Here is an 18,600-nt window from a genome sequence, read left to right as displayed (position 1 = left end):
GAGAACGGTAAGGTGGCGAAAAAATCCTAGCGTTAAAGGGTACTGTTTTTGAGCAATTTTTTTTTAAGCAAACTGGAAGTGGTCAGAGTTTTAGTAATAATATATATATATATAGATATATATATATTCTGGCTACAATCAAAGATTGCACAGTTTAAATATTGTAACTATGCACATATCTTATATAACAATGCCGCATACTGTAAATGTAGCAGCAGAGAGTGTCAGGGTTCATTGGACAGCAGGCCCCCGAGCATCAGGTTGATGATATTGTGTATCCCATTGGAGCTTCCAGCAAATGAACATTTTACACCACTACTTAGTCAGTTTGCTATTCTTTACATGGATTTTTCTAACACAAGGAGCTGTAACACTGAACAAAATAACATAACTTATTTGCAAGCAATATCAACAGATCTCTGTATTGAAGATGACACAAAATGCTGAAGTAATTCAGAGGGGATGGGCAGCATCTTTGGAGGAAGGAATAGATGACGTTTTGGGTCGAGACCATTCTTCACACTGAAGGGTCTCCACCCAAAATGGCATCCATTCCTTCTGCGACCTGTCCCTCTGAGTTACTCCAGCATTTTGTGTCTTTCTTTGGTGTAACCCAGCATCTGTAGTTCCTTCCTACATTGATCCCTGTCTTGTTTATGTTCCCTAATTATGAAGTATTTGGTCCCCTGTGGTGATATCACCTCTTGTCTAAAAGTGCAACATCTAATAGCTGTGGGCGAAAGGTTCTGTGTCATGTTCTCCCACAAAGCAATTGTTTAGGCTCTGCCAGACCATCTAGAAAAGGCTTTAAGCTGATGCTGAGAGCTTGTCCTAAGTGGGAGGAGGAGTAAACCCAAAAGATTAATCACCGCATTAAGTTATTTTGCTCAAACTTGGCAATCAGTTTATACTCAGAGATCTTGTAACATAATTCTGAAGATTGGGAAATGAACCTTGTATCTGAACCTGTAAAGGTTAGTGACCATAATTTATTACATGGAAGCTGCAGAATTTAATTAATAGCATATATTACAGACCTGTATTTCCATTATTGTATTTTGGTTTTTTTTTTTAGGATATTACACATCCTTGTACATCTTCTGAGTAACAAGTTTGCCTAATCAGCAAAATATTCCACTACATAATCTTCACACTAAATTAAAAGGCTAATGCATCCATCCCTGTGGCTATTATGATGAGCCAATTTAATTGCCTTCCGTCAGTTACCAGCACCCTGTACAACAATTGTTCACTATATTGTCCTTAATATTAGCATTTGCTTCACAGAAATCCCAAGATTCTTCCTAATATAGCCCTTTGCATACTCTTTTGCAAAGAGTTCCTTCATATTTGAGGAAGTAAATGTGGGACATAATGATTGATAACTATAATTAACACCATGGGGATTCAGTATTGCAGCCTACCATAGGACAAGCCACAGTGATTGGAAGAGATAAGAACAGCCTCAATCCCCATCAGTGAAGCTGAAAACCCAGTGATTACATATTTAAATTATGAGACTAACATTATTTCTACTAGGGAAATATTTATTCCGTCGATTTTAACGTCTATTTTGATATTTTCCTTTCTCATGACTAAGCAAATGCATAATAATGGACTAACATTGAAAAATACACAGAATATTTTCTTAAAAACCTAAATCATGTAAATGTATTATCTGATATTTATTTGGATTCCTTCCAGATATGAATTGAAGAAATATAAAATTCCTAAAGATATTTTTAAGAAAATCAGTATATATCTTTTGTATTGAAAAATACCACTATATTATTTCCTTCTCAAATATGAGAATAAAATTATACTTTCATTCTTGGCCTGTGACTCAAGATGGTTATGATGGAATAGTTTTTTTGGGGAAAATGATTATCTTCCTTTCGAGGCAAATACAAGCTTTTCAGCAAAAGGGTTTATAGTAGAAAGCCCTCAGAAAGCAGTAGGCCAACAGCATGAAATCAACCTTCTAATAGGACCTACAGATAAATTGATGTTCAGCAAAAAAAAAAAACTGGTTGTTGGAAATCTGAAACAAAACCAAAAAATGTTAGAAACATCCAGCAGTCAGGCAGCACCTGTGGTGGAAGAAGTAGGGTTCTTGCTTCAGGTAAGAATTCTAAAATATCTCCAGCTTGTGCTATTATCTCTGTTTCTACAGCATTACAGACACATACATTGAGACATCACACAAAAACATAAATTATACATAAAATGCACAGACATTTTTTTATTTTATTTATTTTAATCCATTTTTAAATAAATGCACAGAAAATTCTACAAGATAATTCTTCCTCGTGTCCGGCCATCTTCTATATCACGTCTTTCCGGTCGGTCAGTGACAGTTGACGGTCAGTGGTTGCAGAATTGGCGACTTCAGTCAGTCACTGTGGTACAGTTCCTGTCGTCAGCATTGCCCATGGACGTGGAGGCTTCTGCTTGCATCCCTACAAGATAATGAAAAGAAGGACTGCACAAAAGAACAAGATGTTAGTGTAAAAATATAAAAGGTGATTAAAAGTCTAAGGTAGTGCAAGAGATGGTCCATAGTGTTCAGTTGCCAAGGTCGAATTAGCATTGTGTTGGTCAGTTCAAAAACTTGATAGTTGTAGGAACATAGGTGTTCCAGAACCCGATGGTGTGGAACTTAAGGCTTCTATACCTTCTGTCCAACTCTAGCAGCAAGAAGAGGGCATTGCCTAAAGTGAAGGGGAGCGTAATCCTTGATGTTAGATGTTGCTTTCTTGAATGGCACCTCATCTGGAAGCTTTTGATAGAGTGGTCAACTGTGTCTGTGATGGACTGGGTTGTGTTCACCACCTTCTGCAGCCTCTTATGTTCTTGGACATTGGAATTGCCATACCAGGCCATGATATAGACAGTCAGAATAATCTCTACAATGCTTCTGTAGCAATTTGTAAGAGCATTCAGTAGTATACGGAATGTCTTTACACTTCTAAGAAAGTGGGAGCACTGGCGAGAATTTTCATGATTGCATCCATATTGTGGTCCCAGGACAAGTCATCCGAAATGCCAAGGAATTTGATGCTCCACCATCAACCCACCAATGAAACTGTTCTGGTCAAGACCCTTCTTCAGACTGATTATAGTAGGTCTACTACACAAAAAATTGCATGTAGTCTCACGACTTCTGTTTTATGTAGTCAATGATTAGTTCCTAGGTCTTATTGATGTTGAGCAGGAAGTTATTGGTGCAGCACCACTGAACTAGCTATTTTATTTCGAAGTAACGTGAGTGACTATGGGACGAGCTCGCCAGCCCGCATGCACGTCAATATGCCGAACGCATGGGGCGGACAGCTGGCCCGGAGTAGCTAATGGAGGCGGCTGGTCTTGGGCCACCGTGGTGGCTCCATTAGGAGCTAGATTCAATATTGTGACTGCCGCCGTTGGAGCTCCGAATGGGAGCAGGCGGATGAATTTGGAGGCCGCCGTGGAAGCTCCATAGGAGCTCGGTTTTGTTATTGCGACTGCTGGCTTTGGAGCTCCAAACAGGAGCAGGCGGCTGGATTTAAGGCCACCGTGGAAGCTCCATTAGGAGTTGGGGCTGCCAGCACGGCTAGGGAGCTCGCTGCTAAGATTAGCCGCAGACAGTAGTTTAAATATAGCCATGGCTAGATCACTGCTAAAGATAACAGCAGCCGGTGCTTTTGAAATTAGCCGCGGCCAGGGCAGCGAACGCTAGGTAAGCTCAGCTGCCATAGCGCCTAAAAATGTTTAAACATAGGTGCTGCTAAGGCAGCATATGCTGTAGACTATATAGTGTGTGCTCTATTTAAAGGGGGATTTCGATATATTACAGATATTTCTTTAATTGAAGTCAAAAATCTGAAGAATTGATTAAGGCAGTTTATTAAGAGCTGGTAGTTTTTAATAGCGTTTGCTGTTCGGTCACGTTTGTGACTATCGCAGCAGATAGGACATTTATTATCATACTCCATATGGTGTAGTACAACTTGACTTGCCATTACAGCACAGAATGGGGCTCCACTGGAACGGGCGGCTGTTCGGAGGAACTCCATTAAGGCGCTCCTGGCTTGGGAAGGCTTTTTTCAGCTGTGTCTATTAGACACCTATGGAGCAATACCTGGTGCAGGGTTGCATCATGATAATTTCCGCTCAGTAGAGGGGACTGTTGGAGATCTTTCATAAGAGTCCCCAACCATGTGAATATCGACAAAGCAGTAGAATCTTTGATCCAATGGGGCTATGCTTCTGTTAAATCATATGAACAATGTTCTGTTACCAGAGGCATTACAGATGGCTCCAGTAATTTGCCTGTGACAAATGGCAGGGTTGCAGTATTTTTCCCACTCTGTCTAGAGGACTATCGGGAAGAGGTGACTCCGATTATAATGCCAGCTCATCCAAGTCATATGGGGGCCAGAGACCTGAGGAACCAACACCTGGTGCTATTTCATAGAAACATAGAAATTAGGTGCAGGAGTAGGCCATTCGGCCCTTCAAGCCTGCACTGCCATTCAATATGATCATGGCTGATCATCCAACTAAGTATTCCGTACCTGCCTCCTCTCCATACCCTCTGATCCCCTTAGCCACAAGGGCCACATCTAACTCCCTCTTAAATATAGCCAATGAACTGGCCTCAACTACCCTCTGCAGCAGAGAGTTCCAGAGACTCACCACATTTCCTCCCTGAAATACTCCGTAGAGGCTCCAGAAGGGAGCAAAGACTCGGAGTCACTAGCAGGCACAACCTGTCTGGTAAGTATAATAAATAATGATGATTTGTACCGACAGAGCACCGATCTGCACAGCTAGTCCCGATTCGGCTCCTAGAGGGAGCAGCTTGGCAACCCCGAGTTGGGGCAAAGTCAAAGCCAAGTCTGTGGGACAAGTCCTGTCGGACGATTTGGATCAAGGGGATTCTGTCCCCACATCTATGCCAGATGTGATTGGCCGTTTGTCTCAATTGGAACATCTGATGAATCAGATGGTGGTACAAAAAATGCTCCATGTTACAGAGGCACATACAGGCAGTTTGAGTGATATGCCTGAGGCAGCTCCTGGTTCAGGGTTGCAATATTCCTCCCACTCAGATGAAAGGAGTGTTGGAGATGGTGCCAAATAATATGCTCCGTGTTACGGAGGCATGCACAGGCAGTTCAAGTCGTATGCTTGTAGCAACTCCTGGTTCAAGGTTGCAATATTCCTCCCACTCGGAAGATTATTGGAGATGGTGTCACAAATTATGCTCCATCTTACGGAGGCATGCACAGGCAGTTCGAGTCATAGGCATGTGGCCACGCCTGGTTCGGGGTTGCACTATTTATCCCACTCTAAGGGAGTGTCAGAGATCAGTATGGAGCTGACTCCAAACATGACTCCAAACATGACTATGTGCCTGAATCCCATGCTTTAATGCATGATGTACGAGAGTCGCATAAGGAAGAGCTGCCTAATACCTATGAAATGAAAGATAGTTTATTTATTGTTATTCAATACTCAAGATATTGCTGATGGCTCATTAGCAGCCAATAGAATGCATAGTTCCCTTTCATCATAGAGGCTTACCTAGTGCATGTTAATACATTATAAAATTGGGTTGAATATGTCTGAATATTTGCAGATAGAACTCTGCACAGTGTTGCATGAGTTATTGTCCAACTCAGTCAATTGGGACTATTGTTTGGTTAAGAACAATAGCCATGTATGCAAGTTAGCATCATGGTATTAATAACCCATGTTTTTCTACCATTAATGGTTTATCTGTTTAAGTGTTTCGCACACAGATTCGGTTACTGCATGAAACCACAGAGTTTTGAAGACTTCACGTAGTCACTCACGTGACTTTGAAATAAAATAGAAAGATTAAACGAGAACTTACCGTTTGAAGTTTGATCCTTATTTTATGAGAAGTTGAAGTGAGGGAATATGTGCCCTCCACTCCCAACCTTACTTCTCATAAAGATCATTCGGTAGTTCTAAGGTCGTTAATCTTTCTATAGTTTAAGTTCAGCGACTAGTTTGTGGTTTCATACAGCTGTTCTGAAGATTGGCGCACATGCGGACTGGTGGGCTCTTCACGTATTCCCTCACTTCAACTTCTCATAAAATAAAGATCAAACTTCAAACGGTAAGTTCTCGTTTAATCTTTCTATTCTATCTCATCACCTTTGGTGATTCAACCAACAACAGCAGCGTATTCGGTGACTTTATTGATGACATTGAAGCATCAGCCAAATGTTATTTGCTGGCTTTATAACTATCATTTCAGTGGTGGCAGGTTCTCATGTCATCAGAATGTTCCATAAATTTGTGAGACCTTCATAAATTACAAGGTGTGAGGAAGCACTACAGAGCAAGCTCCACAAGATAAATATTTTATCTAATCCTGCTTGTAGGTTAAGGGCATAGAAGGCAATGCTATCTTCTCAACGGGTGTTTGTTTCAACTGAAGAATAGCGCACCTTACCCTTCCATATCTCTAGACGTCATCTCCCCTGACTCTCAATCAGGGGAGAAACATTACCCATTCCTTCACTCTCGAGATGCTGTCTGTCCTGTTGAGTTACTCCAGCATTTTGTGTCTACCTGCAGTAATGGCATAGCCTGGTCTAGTGGAATATTAAACCATTTGGTATCCATGATCATATGAAAACAGTTTCATAATGAATCCAATGGGTTACTCATAACAAGTTATGTGGGGACTGTAGCTGCATAATAGAAACAAAAAGCATTGATTGCAGGTCAACCGGGTCCAATCAAATGAACTGAACAGTTGAAACATGATCTATTATTTAAACTTTTTGCCTCTGTCTCCATTGGTCAAATATAAGAAATGTCAAATGTATTATACTTCTCAAATGTTCTCTGTGCTATTTAATAAAAACGATCATGTTTATTAGTTTATTTGGCAAAATATATTGTTGTCAGAGCAGTCATTTCAGGCCAATGTCTTCAGATATAGGTCTTTACTCTTAAAAACTGTAACATCTAAGACCAATCTCAGTTCCAACAAATGGAGGAAAAATATATAAAATTATTAGGTGAATAGATAGAGTAGACAGTCAGATTATTTCTCCCAATTTGGAAAAATCATATACTGGAGGGTATAGCTTTAAGGTGAGAGTGACAAGATATTTTTACACTGTGCGTGGTGTGCAAAGAATGCACAGGGTGGTGGTTGAAGCAAATATGTGGTGGCATTTTAAAGACCTTTGGATAGGCACATGGATATGCAGGGAGTGGAGGGATATGGGTTATGCGCGAGTGAATAAGTTCTTGACCTGAAACACCATCAATGCATTTAGTCCAGAAATGGTGCCTGACCCGCTGAGTTACTCCAGCATTTTGTATCTATCTTTAGATGTGATGGTCATAGCATCATGTCCAGCACACACTTTTGGGCCAAAGGTCCTGTCCTTGTGATGTACTGTTCTACCTTCTTAGCACAAAGGTTGACATGCTGTTGGTTCTAACGAAAAATAACTTTGTAAATCAAAGCCACATGCCCAGAGGAGCAATTGTATTACAGCAAAGATTTATTTATTGATTTGTAAATAGAATGCCTGTACAGCTAAAATATTGGAAAAAAATCCATCGTCTTTGTCACTTAATAACCTTAACTAACAAAAAGCTATTTATCACATTGAATTTTCTATGTTACCTTGCCTCAACAGTTTTATAAGAGTAAATGTTCTAGTTTTCTGCTGTCATTTCCATTTAAGACATTGTTGCAAACGCCTACAGTGTGGTGTAGATTCAGAAATGGATGGGAAAATAGATGCAGGGCAGAAAGCACTGAGTAATAGTTTAAAAAAAAAAAACCTGTTGAGTTAAATCTTTGGAGCATTATTCATTCTTCGCTACGGAGCCTTGAATTCCGTAATAAAATGCAAATTTGTTACAATTTGAGACCTTATGTTATGAAGGCAATTGATCTTTCTATAAAAGGTTAATTGGGCAAAATATGCAAATAGGTGAAATGGAATATGTAAAACATATAATATCGAATTGAAAAGGTTTTTTTTTACAGGAAAAGAAAACTATTGCACAATAGTCCAAAACACAATTATAAATGTTATCACCTGGCTAAGATTGGCATTGGAAGATCCTTGTGGACATTATTTAACTTGTCCAACCACTGCAAAAGACCAATTAGTGGAGGGAATAGAAAACTGAACAATAGTCAAAAGTATGGTTCAGGAGAAATTTCTTGGCACTTTAAGCTTCCTCTGCCATTCATGGCTGAATTTCTATCTCAGTGCTATTTTACTGAACCTTCATTCCGGCAACTAGGCAAAGAAATGTCTTTTTATCTCAATCCTAAATGGCCTAGTACTTTTCTGTGACCACTCCCTCTGGTCATAGTCTCTTCATCCAGTTGAAACATTCCTATATCTGGCCTGTTGAGATCTGAATGTAGTTTAAAATTTTCAATGTTCACCTCTTATTAGAGAAAGAGGTATACACCATGAAAACAGACTCTTTGGTCCAACTTGTCATTGCTGACCAAGACAGCCGACTATGCTAGTCCCATTTGCCAGCAATTGGCCCATGTCCCTCTGATCCTTTCATAGCCAAATGTTTTTTTACATTTTATTATTGCAGCGTCTCAACCACTTCTGGCAGCTCGTTCCATGCGCGTACCACCCAATGCGTGAAAAAGTTACCACTCTGGTTGTCATTAAATCTTTCAACATTTACATTAAACCTATGTGCTCCAGTTCTTAATTCTGCGACCTTAGGTAAATGACTGTGTGCTTTCACTTTATTTATGCCCCTCATGATTTTATGCAATGCTATAAGTTTAGCCCTCAGTCTCCCACACTCCAAGAAATAAATTCCAAGCCTGCCCAACTTGTCCCTATAATTAAATATCTCAAATCCTAGCAAAATCCTTGTAGATCTTTCCTATGCTTTTTTCCAGCTTGATAGGGACTTTCCTTTAGTAGGGTGACCAATGTCATATACAATCCACAAGTGCAGCATCACTGACTTGTACAACTGTACTGTCCCAAATTCTATATTCAATGCCCTCACTAATAAAAGCCAGCAGCCCAAAAGCCTTCTTCACCATCCTGTCCACCTATGACCCAACTTTCAGGGAATTATGTACTTGTAATCCCAGGTCCCTTTGTTTTACAACACTCTCCAGGTCTCTGCCATTCACTGTGTTACTCCTACCCTGGTTTGTTCTAAAGAGTTTCTTCTAAACTCTGGAGAATATAGTCTCCATATATTCATTCTCCCCTCACGTGGCAAATCCATCATACCTGGTACCAATTTAGTGAATCTTCACCATAGATCTTCTATGGCAGGTGCATCCTTTCTCAGGCAAAGAGACCAGTGCTGCACACCATACTCCAAGTTTGGTCTCACCAAGGTCTGATATTGAATTCCTCCTATAATAAAGACAAATAATTAAGTTTACAACCGGTCTTCTTCCTGCAGCACTACTGAGGATCAATAAATGCTAAGCACGTCAGGTGTGTTTTGCCCTGGCAAAATATTTATGTGGTAGTGGACGAAGTTGACAATAAAGCCAAAACTAGATACAGAAAGTAAAAAACTGGAATTGTGAAATAAAAGCAAAAATTCTGGCAATGTCCAACAGTTTCTGGGATTCACATCTCTGAAGATCTGCCTTGGCCGCAGCATATTGATGCACAACAACACCTCTGCTTCCTTAGAATATTGAGGAGATACCTTCAACTTTGGCAGGTGTAAGGTAGGTAGTCTATTGGCTGGTTGCATAATGACCTGGTTCAGCAACTCGCAAGCACAAGATCGAAGATTACAGAGAGTGGTAGACATTGTCCAGTCTATCACAGGTGAAGACCTCCACATCGTCAAAGGGATCTACAGGTGGTGCTGCCTCTAAATAGTAGCCAATATCATCAAAAACCAAACAACAGTGGCCATGCTCTCATTTAACTCTCGCCCTCATGAAGAAACATAGAAAATAGATGCACGAGTAGGCCATTCGGCCCTTCGAGCCTGCACCGTCATTCAATATGATCATGGCTGATTATCCAACTCAGTATATTATACCTGCCTTTTCTCCATACCCCCTGATCCCTTTAGCCACAAGGGCCACATCTAACTCCCTCTTAAATATAGCCAACGAACTGGCCTCAACTACCTTCTGTGGCAGAGAATTCCACAGATTCACCACTCTCTGTGTGAAAAATGTTTTCCTCATCTCGGTCCTAAAATATTTCCCCCTTATCCTTAAACTGTGACCCCTTGTTCTTGAGAAGATATGAGAGTCTAAAAACGACGATCACTAGATCCAAGAATAGCTTTTTGAACTATTCTTAAAGCTGGGTCATCTCAAGGAACAATATCACATCTTTCTATCAGTCATGTCAGGAGTCAACCATTTCAGATAATCAAACTTTCCAGTTTGTTTCAAGAATTGGCCAGATTATCAACCTGGAATGTTATCTTCAAGTTTCTCTCTCCACAGATGCTGGCTAACCAAGTGGGTATTTCCAGCATCCTCTTTTATTTCAGATTTCTAGCAAATGGTGTGCTTTGTATGTCACGGTTCTAACATTTATTTTCTTTCTCATTCCACAGTCCCCATTCTTCTCCTATTCACATCTCCTCTGGAGCAAGCATTCGCCACACCCTCTCAACCAGCACCCTCCCTTCTTCTGTTATTGAGATTATCTTGGTCTCGACTTTATCGAAGGCTATTCATTTGGAGGCCAGTCCATGGAGTAGAAGGCTACAACAGTAGGCGGACTGGAGGTGCACCTGGTAGAGCTGCTGGCACCAGAGACCCAGGTTTAATTCTAACCTCAGGTACTGCCTATGTGGAGTTTGCATGTCCTCCCTGTGACCACATAGGTTTCCTACCACATCCCAAATGTGCAGGTTTGTAAGTTAATTGACCTCTGTAAAATTGTCCCCCGTGTGCAGGGTTTGGATGAGGAAGTGAAATAACATTGAACTAGTGTGAATAGATTTTTAATTGTTGGTGTAGACTCAGTGGGCTGCAGGGCATGTTTCAATGCTGCAGCTTCCAGTCAATCAATTGCTGGAAAATGGGCTTAGTATAAATAACATCCTTATGCCTGGCATGAACTTAGTGAGTTAATGGCCTGTCCCACTTAGGCGTCATTTGAGCGTCATTTACACGACATCATATACACATCATGACACACGCATCGTGACGCCCAGGTGATGCGCGCATGGCATGCATTACGCGCGCATGGCAAGTGGTGAGGCGTGATGGCGTAGGCATTGATGCGCGGTCGTGTGCGGCGCCCCAGGATTTTGGGATTCACATAATATTCGTGCGCCACCTGCGTGACTCGCAAATAATGCCCAAGTGGGACAGGCCCTTTAGAGGGATATTCCATGCTGCATTACCTATGACCACCTCCAGTCTTTATCTACAATTAAAACCTGCTTGATTTCTAACTTTTATTAGTTCTGATGACCTAATGATTGACCTGGAACATCAGCTCAGTTACCGTTCTGCAGATGCTGCCTGAACTTCTGAATATTTACAGTATTTGTGTTTTTTTAAGATTGATACAATGTCATAGAAATCATGTTCTTTTCTCCTCCCCCAATTACATGCAGTGGAAGTCACATTAAATGCACAGCTATCACACTTTCAATGCATTAAGATATTTTGCTGCCCGACTAGTTTAAGCTATTACTTAGATATAAACTAGCTCTTGCAGTTGCATTAATATAATGCCAGATCATTTTCTTTTTGCTACACCTTTAAATAACAATGAGGAGAGAATTGCATACAGGAAGACCTAAATGGAAAGTGCCAAGGAGTGAATGATATTGGAAATTTCAGCTGGGAGGGGCACAAATCCACCATCTTATGCAGCCAACATTTGTCACAGTTATGACAATTGCCCAACCAAAGTATAGTGATATAAATTCAGTTGATGCTCATCATTAGATACATTTCCTATTCAGTGGCTACATCTTACACGTTGTGCCATTAGTCAAGTATTTTTCTACCATCACTGTACTTTCCTCCGATGCCCTGCCACAGATACCCTCCCAAGGAGCCAAACAAATTTCTCAATTACATGGTATATCAAGTTTTGATTCTGATAGTCACTCACAAGACTTGCAAGCCAGATCTTGTAAGGAAGGTTTATTAAGACTAATATTTATCTAGTGACATTATACGATGTTGCAACTTACCACAACTGTTTACCATATATATTAATGATTTGGAAGAGGGAATTAGGAGCAACACTAGCAAGTTTGCGGATGACACAAAGCTGGGTGGCAGTGTGAACTGTGAAGAGGATGTTACGAGGTTGCAGGGTGACCTGGACAGGTTGAGTGAGTGGGCAGATGCCTGGCAGATGCAGTACAATATAGATAAATGTGAGGTTATCCACTTTGGCGGCAAAATCAAGGGGGCAGATTATTATCTCAACGGGGTTAGGTTAGGTAAGGGGGAGGTACAGCGAGACCTGGGTGTCCTTGTACATCGGTCACTGAAAGTTGGCTTACAGGTACAGCAGGCTGTGAAGAAACTAATGGAATGTTGGCCTTCATAACAAGAGGATTTCAGAATAGGACTAGAGAGGTTCTTCTGTAGTTGTAGAGCACTCTGGTGAGACCACATCTGGAGTATTGTGTACAGTTTTGGTCTCCTAATTTGAGGAAGGACATCCTTGTGATTGAGGCAGTGCAGCGTAGGTTCACGAGATTGATCTCTGGGATGGCGGGACTGTCATATGAGGAAAGATTGAAAAGACTAGGCTTGTATTCACTGGAGTTTAGAAGGATGAGGGGGGGGTCTTATAGAAACATATAAAATTATAAATGGACTGGACAAGCTAGATGCAGGAAAAATGTTCCCTATGTTGGGCGAGTCCAGAACCAGGGGCCACAGTCTTAGAATAAAGGGGATGTCATTTAAGACTGAGGTGAGAAAAAACTTTTTCTCCCAGAGAGTTGTGAATTTGTGGAATTCCCTGCCACAGAGGGCAGTGGAGGACAAGTCACTGGATGGATTTAAGAGAGAGTTAGATAGAGCTCTAGGGACTAGTGGAGTCGAGGGATATGGGGAGAAGGCAGGCATGGGTTATTGATAGGGGACGATCAGCCATTATCACAATGAATGGTGGTGCTGGCTCGAAGGGCTGAATGGCCTCCTCCTGCACCTATTTTCTATGTTTCTATGTAACCATTTGCAGGCAGTGCCATTTCACTTCAACCCAACCCCCCAAACAACCATTTGCAGGCAGTGCCTTTTCACTTCAACCCCAAACCCCCCAAACAACCATTTGCAGGCAATGCCTTTTCACTTCAACCCAAACCCCGCAAACAAACATTTGCAAGCAGTGCTTTTTCACTTCAACCCAAATCCCCCAAACAACCATTTGCAGGCAGTGCCTTTTTACTTCAAACCAACCATATTTTCATTTTCAAACCACAATAAGGGCACTCACAGTTGAGTAGATGTGTGTTCAGTGTTATTCAGAGCTCAGAGAGATGCGACCCACTGGCTTCCTCCATCTTGCAGAGACTGAGTGAGGCACTCCACTGGGTTTATAGTCCCTCCCCCTCCCTCCAGCAGAGACAGCAGAGAGAATGGCAATTAAAAAAAAAAACATTCATATCACTCTGATTTTTCATCGATGGGAAAAATCCTCTGGTCCAGGAAGGTGGAGAGGGGCTCTGAGTGAGGTGGCCAAAAGTCACAGCCGTAGGTGCCGGCGTTCTCTTGGAAATCACAGCACAGCGAGACAAAACGGTCAAGATCAGACTTTTAGTAATATAGATATGTTGGGTTTCAGGGGATAATGCCAGATTCAGCAGTGTCCACACTGACACTTGCAGTAGGGTGAACTCACATGATTTATTGTATTTACAGTGGTAAGCCAGTCCAGCATTGCATGGGAGCACTGTCCCTCGCCATCAGAGCACATGAGTTATGGCACTGGCAATCTCAGGCTTGTCCCAGCAGCTTAGTCCTGGTCTTTGAAGGAGGTGTGACCAACTCTGGCTTCTTCCTGCAACTCATGCAGGAGAGGAGGTGCAGACGGTAGAGGCTGTCAGCGGGCAGGAAGAGGTTCTGGCATCTCAGGCTTATCCCAGCCACTCAGTCTTAGCCTCAGGTAGAGGTACTGGCAGTCCAGCCTTTGACCATACAGTGGCACCGGTGGTCTCAGATTTGTCCCAGTGGCTCAGTCTTCCTCAAACTTGCAACAGGGGAGCACAGGAAGACACTACACTTTGTCACCCTTTTCTCACTCCCTTCCTCCTTCTACTTCTTCTTCTTCTATGTAGTTTTTTTTGGCAGTTGGCAAACAACTTTTTAGTGCATTACCGCCACCAACTGGTATGGAGTGTGGATCAAATAACATTATAACTTATATACTAATAACCTATATCTTTCGGAACAAATTGGTTACCCTGAGAAAAAGCAATAGGATTTGATAGCACTTATATGAATTCTTTTGTAAAATATCTATTAAATCAAATTGTACTTTTTCTTTTCTGAATCATTCACTCATTTGTCTTTTCTTCCTCATACCTCTCACAATGTATAATGACATGCTCTATTGTCTCTTCTTGCCCACAGTATTCACATCTGCCTGTGTTATGCTTGCCTATTATAAAAAGTGTACTGTTCAGACCAGTGTGTCCAAATCTAATTCTTGAAATTACTGTCTCCTCTTTTCTGTTTTTTCCTGCACATCTCATTTCTCCCACTTTCCTCTGGACTCTGTAGAACCACTGTCCTTTGGACTCTTCCTCCCATTGCTTTTGCCATCTTTTCTTCCCTTCCTCCTGCTAGCGTGCCTGTGTTTTATAGGGAATAGGCTGAGAAGTTTCAAATGGCCAACCAATAATAGCTAATTGGACCCAGCTGTTACGAATAATGCTGGGGATTGGCCTCTCCTGGACTGTCATATAGTTAAAAGGATCAGAGTGACATCCAAGAGAGAGGACATTGTCACAATGCAAATGCACACACAGCACACACAGCGCACACACAGCACAACACACACACAAAAGCAATTAATTCACCAGGGTCAACATAGCTATGGATCAAGTACTGGGAAATTGAATTATTATAGATTGGTGCTTGACAGTCACATGAACATGGTTGGTGATGGGCCTGTTTTTGTGCTGTTTGATTCGATGACTCCCCGAGTCCTTTGGAAAAGTAGCCATGGAAATGTGCCCTAAACACCAAAATAGACTGGAAAAAATATTGAAATTGGAATTAAATTTAGCATAACTGAAAACTTAAGGAAGCAGATAAAAGCTTGAGCATTTGTGACTTGTCTCCTTCATCCACAAATACTTGATCTTGTACTCTTTAGCTTTTACTGGTCAATGGTGCATACTATAGACTGACATCTTCATTGAAGCACCCAATGCTTAAATAACCATCTCTTTCATTTCCCTTCGGGTTCCTTGCTATATCTGATTCAGACGTAGGATTAAGGGTTGTGCGCAATTCAGATACTTGGATGTATATTACTTTGATATAGAACAAAATAGCACCATTAACTAGAGGCACAAAGAACCACAGATGCTGGAATCATGAGCAGGGTCCCGACCCAAAACATCACCTGTCCATTCCCAACAGAGGCGCTGCCTGAGCCGCAAAATTCCTCCAGCAGTCTGTGTTTTGAGTATAAACATAAAATCAATTTTACCCGGCAGTGAGAGTAATTATTCAAACATCCCAGCAGGAAGAATATATTATTATATAATTGATCTGTGATGTAGACTTGTTTTTTTTAAGTAAAAGTGAATACATTTTCCTTCTGAACTATCGTTTATTTATTAAAAAGGTTTACAAGGAAAGGATCTCCGCAGTAAACCACTGTATTTAAGGAAAACATTAAACACCATAATTTGGTTTAGAGATACAGAGCTGAAACAGGCTCTGCGGCCTACCGAGTCCGCACCTACCAGTGATCCTCTCATATTAATGGTACCCTACACACACTCAGGACATTTTTTACATTTACACCAATTAACCTACAAACCTGTATGTCTTTAGAGTGTTAGTGGAAACCGAAGATCTCGGAGAAAACCCACGCAGGTCAGGGGAGAACGTCCAATCTCTGTACAGACAGCACCCATGGTCAGGATCGAACCCGGGTCTCTTGCACTGTAAGGTAGTAGCTTTACCGCTACGCCACCGTCCAATTTTGAATGTTGGTGGAAATCCCACAAGCAAACAGTTTCAATGAACTGAAACATAGCCTCAAAGACAAAGGATTTTGGACAATGTAGGGTTAACAACCTGAATTTGGTTGACCCAAATGTCTAGATCTATTCTAAAAATGTTACTCTCAATGATCCTGCCAAACTCTGTGAAAATAGAAAGCACCTTTGCCAAGAAACAGGTCTTTAAAGATAGCACAGAGAGGGAAAAAATTAGGTTCATCACAAGCATCTGGGTTTAATTAGTACGTAGCTAGAACTAAGTACACATAGGTTTGTCGTGGTTAGCTGACCAATCTTTTTTTTGACATGACCAAGTATCTAGCTGTAAAACCAAATTTCAATCTCCCAATGATAAATGTGGAGAAAATTGATGAATTGCAACCAATTAACAGATACAGCTCTGCACAAATAATTTGAATCTTCTTATTACAACTGCTTAATATGTAGTTGGTTGCCTTAAAATAATTCATGTAATATGATGCATCACACCTACTGGTTAGGATTGTATGGAAGGAAGTACTCCTGAGATTAATGAACTAAGAGATGTGAAGCAGGCAAAAGACCTCTGGGAGAGAGAGGATGCAAGAATTCAGAGAGATAAACCTCGAGAGGAAAGCAGAGGTTAGAGCTGTGTTGTCAAGGTGAGACTTTGAGCTGCATTTTGGTGCTAAAAATAATAAATAGGACTGGCACAAAAAATAATCCTCCCACTATGCATTTAAAATTCATGTTGCTACTGGCCTGTCCAACTACATATGAAGAAACAGGCATTTCCCCCCAGCTTCTAGCGCAGGTGTGGTTGAAGAGTGCTTGCAATGATGGAGCAGTGCCATGGTACCTCCAAGGGAAAGTATTTCTGACTTCCTGGTGGAAGCATGTGAGAATCATGCTAGTACTGCAGTTTTCAACTGGGGCTTTAATTGAACAGACTTCATTCTCAAATCTGCTTCAGGCAGTAGAGTACTTTACAACACAAATCCATATTTTACACCAATTTGTAGCCTCCATTCATCAACACAATGATTGCTCAAAGCCCAGAGTTTAGTGAGGTGATTTATTTCTACATTCAGGACAAGCAGAAATGCTGTGGCCCCTCTTGACTAAAACTCAACAAATGCACCCATCTGGCTGTCTCATTGCAAGAAACAAGCAACTTCCCACCTTCCCATGTTCAGATGGAAGCGTTATGTGCAAAAGGTAGTGCTGGACAAATGAGTCTGCAGGACCTAGTAATCTTCATCGCAGAGCAAGTAATGGGAGAGACATTAAAAATGCAGCATTGATAGCTCTCTGGCAAAATTCTATGGATTACGGAAAATGTCCTGCAGATTGGAGGGTAGCAAATGTAACCACATTATTTTAAAGAGCGAAAGAGAAAACTGTAGACCATTGTAGCCTGACATCAGTGGTAAAGAAACTGCTGGAGTCAATTAATAAATTGACTCCGTATATACATGATGTGATATCAGAACACTGAAAATATCAACACTTTCGGACAAAGTCAACATGGATTTGTGAAAGGGAAATTATGTTTGACAAACTTTTTTGTTGAAGATGTAGCTGGCAGAGTAGATAAGGGAGGATTAGCAGATGAAGTGCATCAGAAAGCCTTAGGTAAGAGATTGGAGTGCAAAATTAAGGTGCACAGGCTTGGTGTAATATACCAGCAAGATCATTATCCCTACCTCTGTTTCATGTTCGTGAATCTATACTACAAATAGGTTAATTTGTATTCACTAGAGTTAGAAGAAAGACTTTTAAAATGTCCCCAGAGCTGGAAAGAATGGTTGCACTGAGTATATTTTCCTAGCTAGGAGGTCTGGACCAGGGCCACACTCAAATATATGGTATTTTGAATTGATGTGGAAGGAAATTTCTTTACTCCGAGTGGTAAACATGTGGAATTGTCTGGCATTGAAGGTTATGGTGACCAATCAGTTGAATAGAGGTGAGAGAGAGAGAGATTTCTAGGCATGAAAAGTATCAAGAGAGAAAGTAGGAAAATGGTATTAATATAGAGTATTATTCATGAGCATATTGAATCATACTGCAGGCTCCTGTTCTTCAGTAGTTCTATATTTCTACACAGTTGCAGTAAACTGCTCATTCAACATTAGTAGCCTATTGTGGTGTTCAGATTAATTTATTATGGTGTTCAGATTAGATCCAATCTGTAACATGGTTCAAACTCTTCAAGCAAAATAACAAAGTGCTGAAGGAACTCAGCAGGTCAGGAAGAATCTGGAGTCATAGAGTGATGCAGTGTGGAAACACTGAGCACTTCAGCTCAAATTGACCACACCGGCCAACATGTCTCAGCTACACTAATCCTTCCTGCTTGCTTTTGGCCAATATCCCTCCAAACCTGTCCTATCCATGTACCTGTCCAACAGCTTCTTAAATGTTGGGATA

The 18,600-nt window shown here is 41.1% G+C and overlaps 1 long non-coding RNA gene across 1 annotated transcript in view; it reads right to left on the bottom strand.

Moving 5' to 3' along the window:
- Positions 1-1,250: 1,250 nt before the first annotated feature.
- The window catches only part of LOC129701650 (uncharacterized), a 25,040-nt gene continuing 7,690 nt past the window's right edge, over positions 1,251-18,600 (bottom strand). Inside the window, exons 2-3 of the long non-coding RNA XR_008724236.1 lie at positions 9,273-9,401; positions 1,251-2,482 (exon numbers count right to left, since the gene is read on the bottom strand). This is a non-coding gene — a long non-coding RNA (uncharacterized LOC129701650). The remainder of the gene's footprint in view (positions 2,483-9,272; positions 9,402-18,600) is intronic.

This window comes from Leucoraja erinacea, chromosome 11 (assembly GCF_028641065.1).
Source record: "Leucoraja erinacea ecotype New England chromosome 11, Leri_hhj_1, whole genome shotgun sequence".
Taxonomy (NCBI): Eukaryota; Metazoa; Chordata; class Chondrichthyes; order Rajiformes; family Rajidae; genus Leucoraja; species Leucoraja erinaceus.
This window is presented reverse-complemented; position numbering and strand designations above follow the sequence as displayed.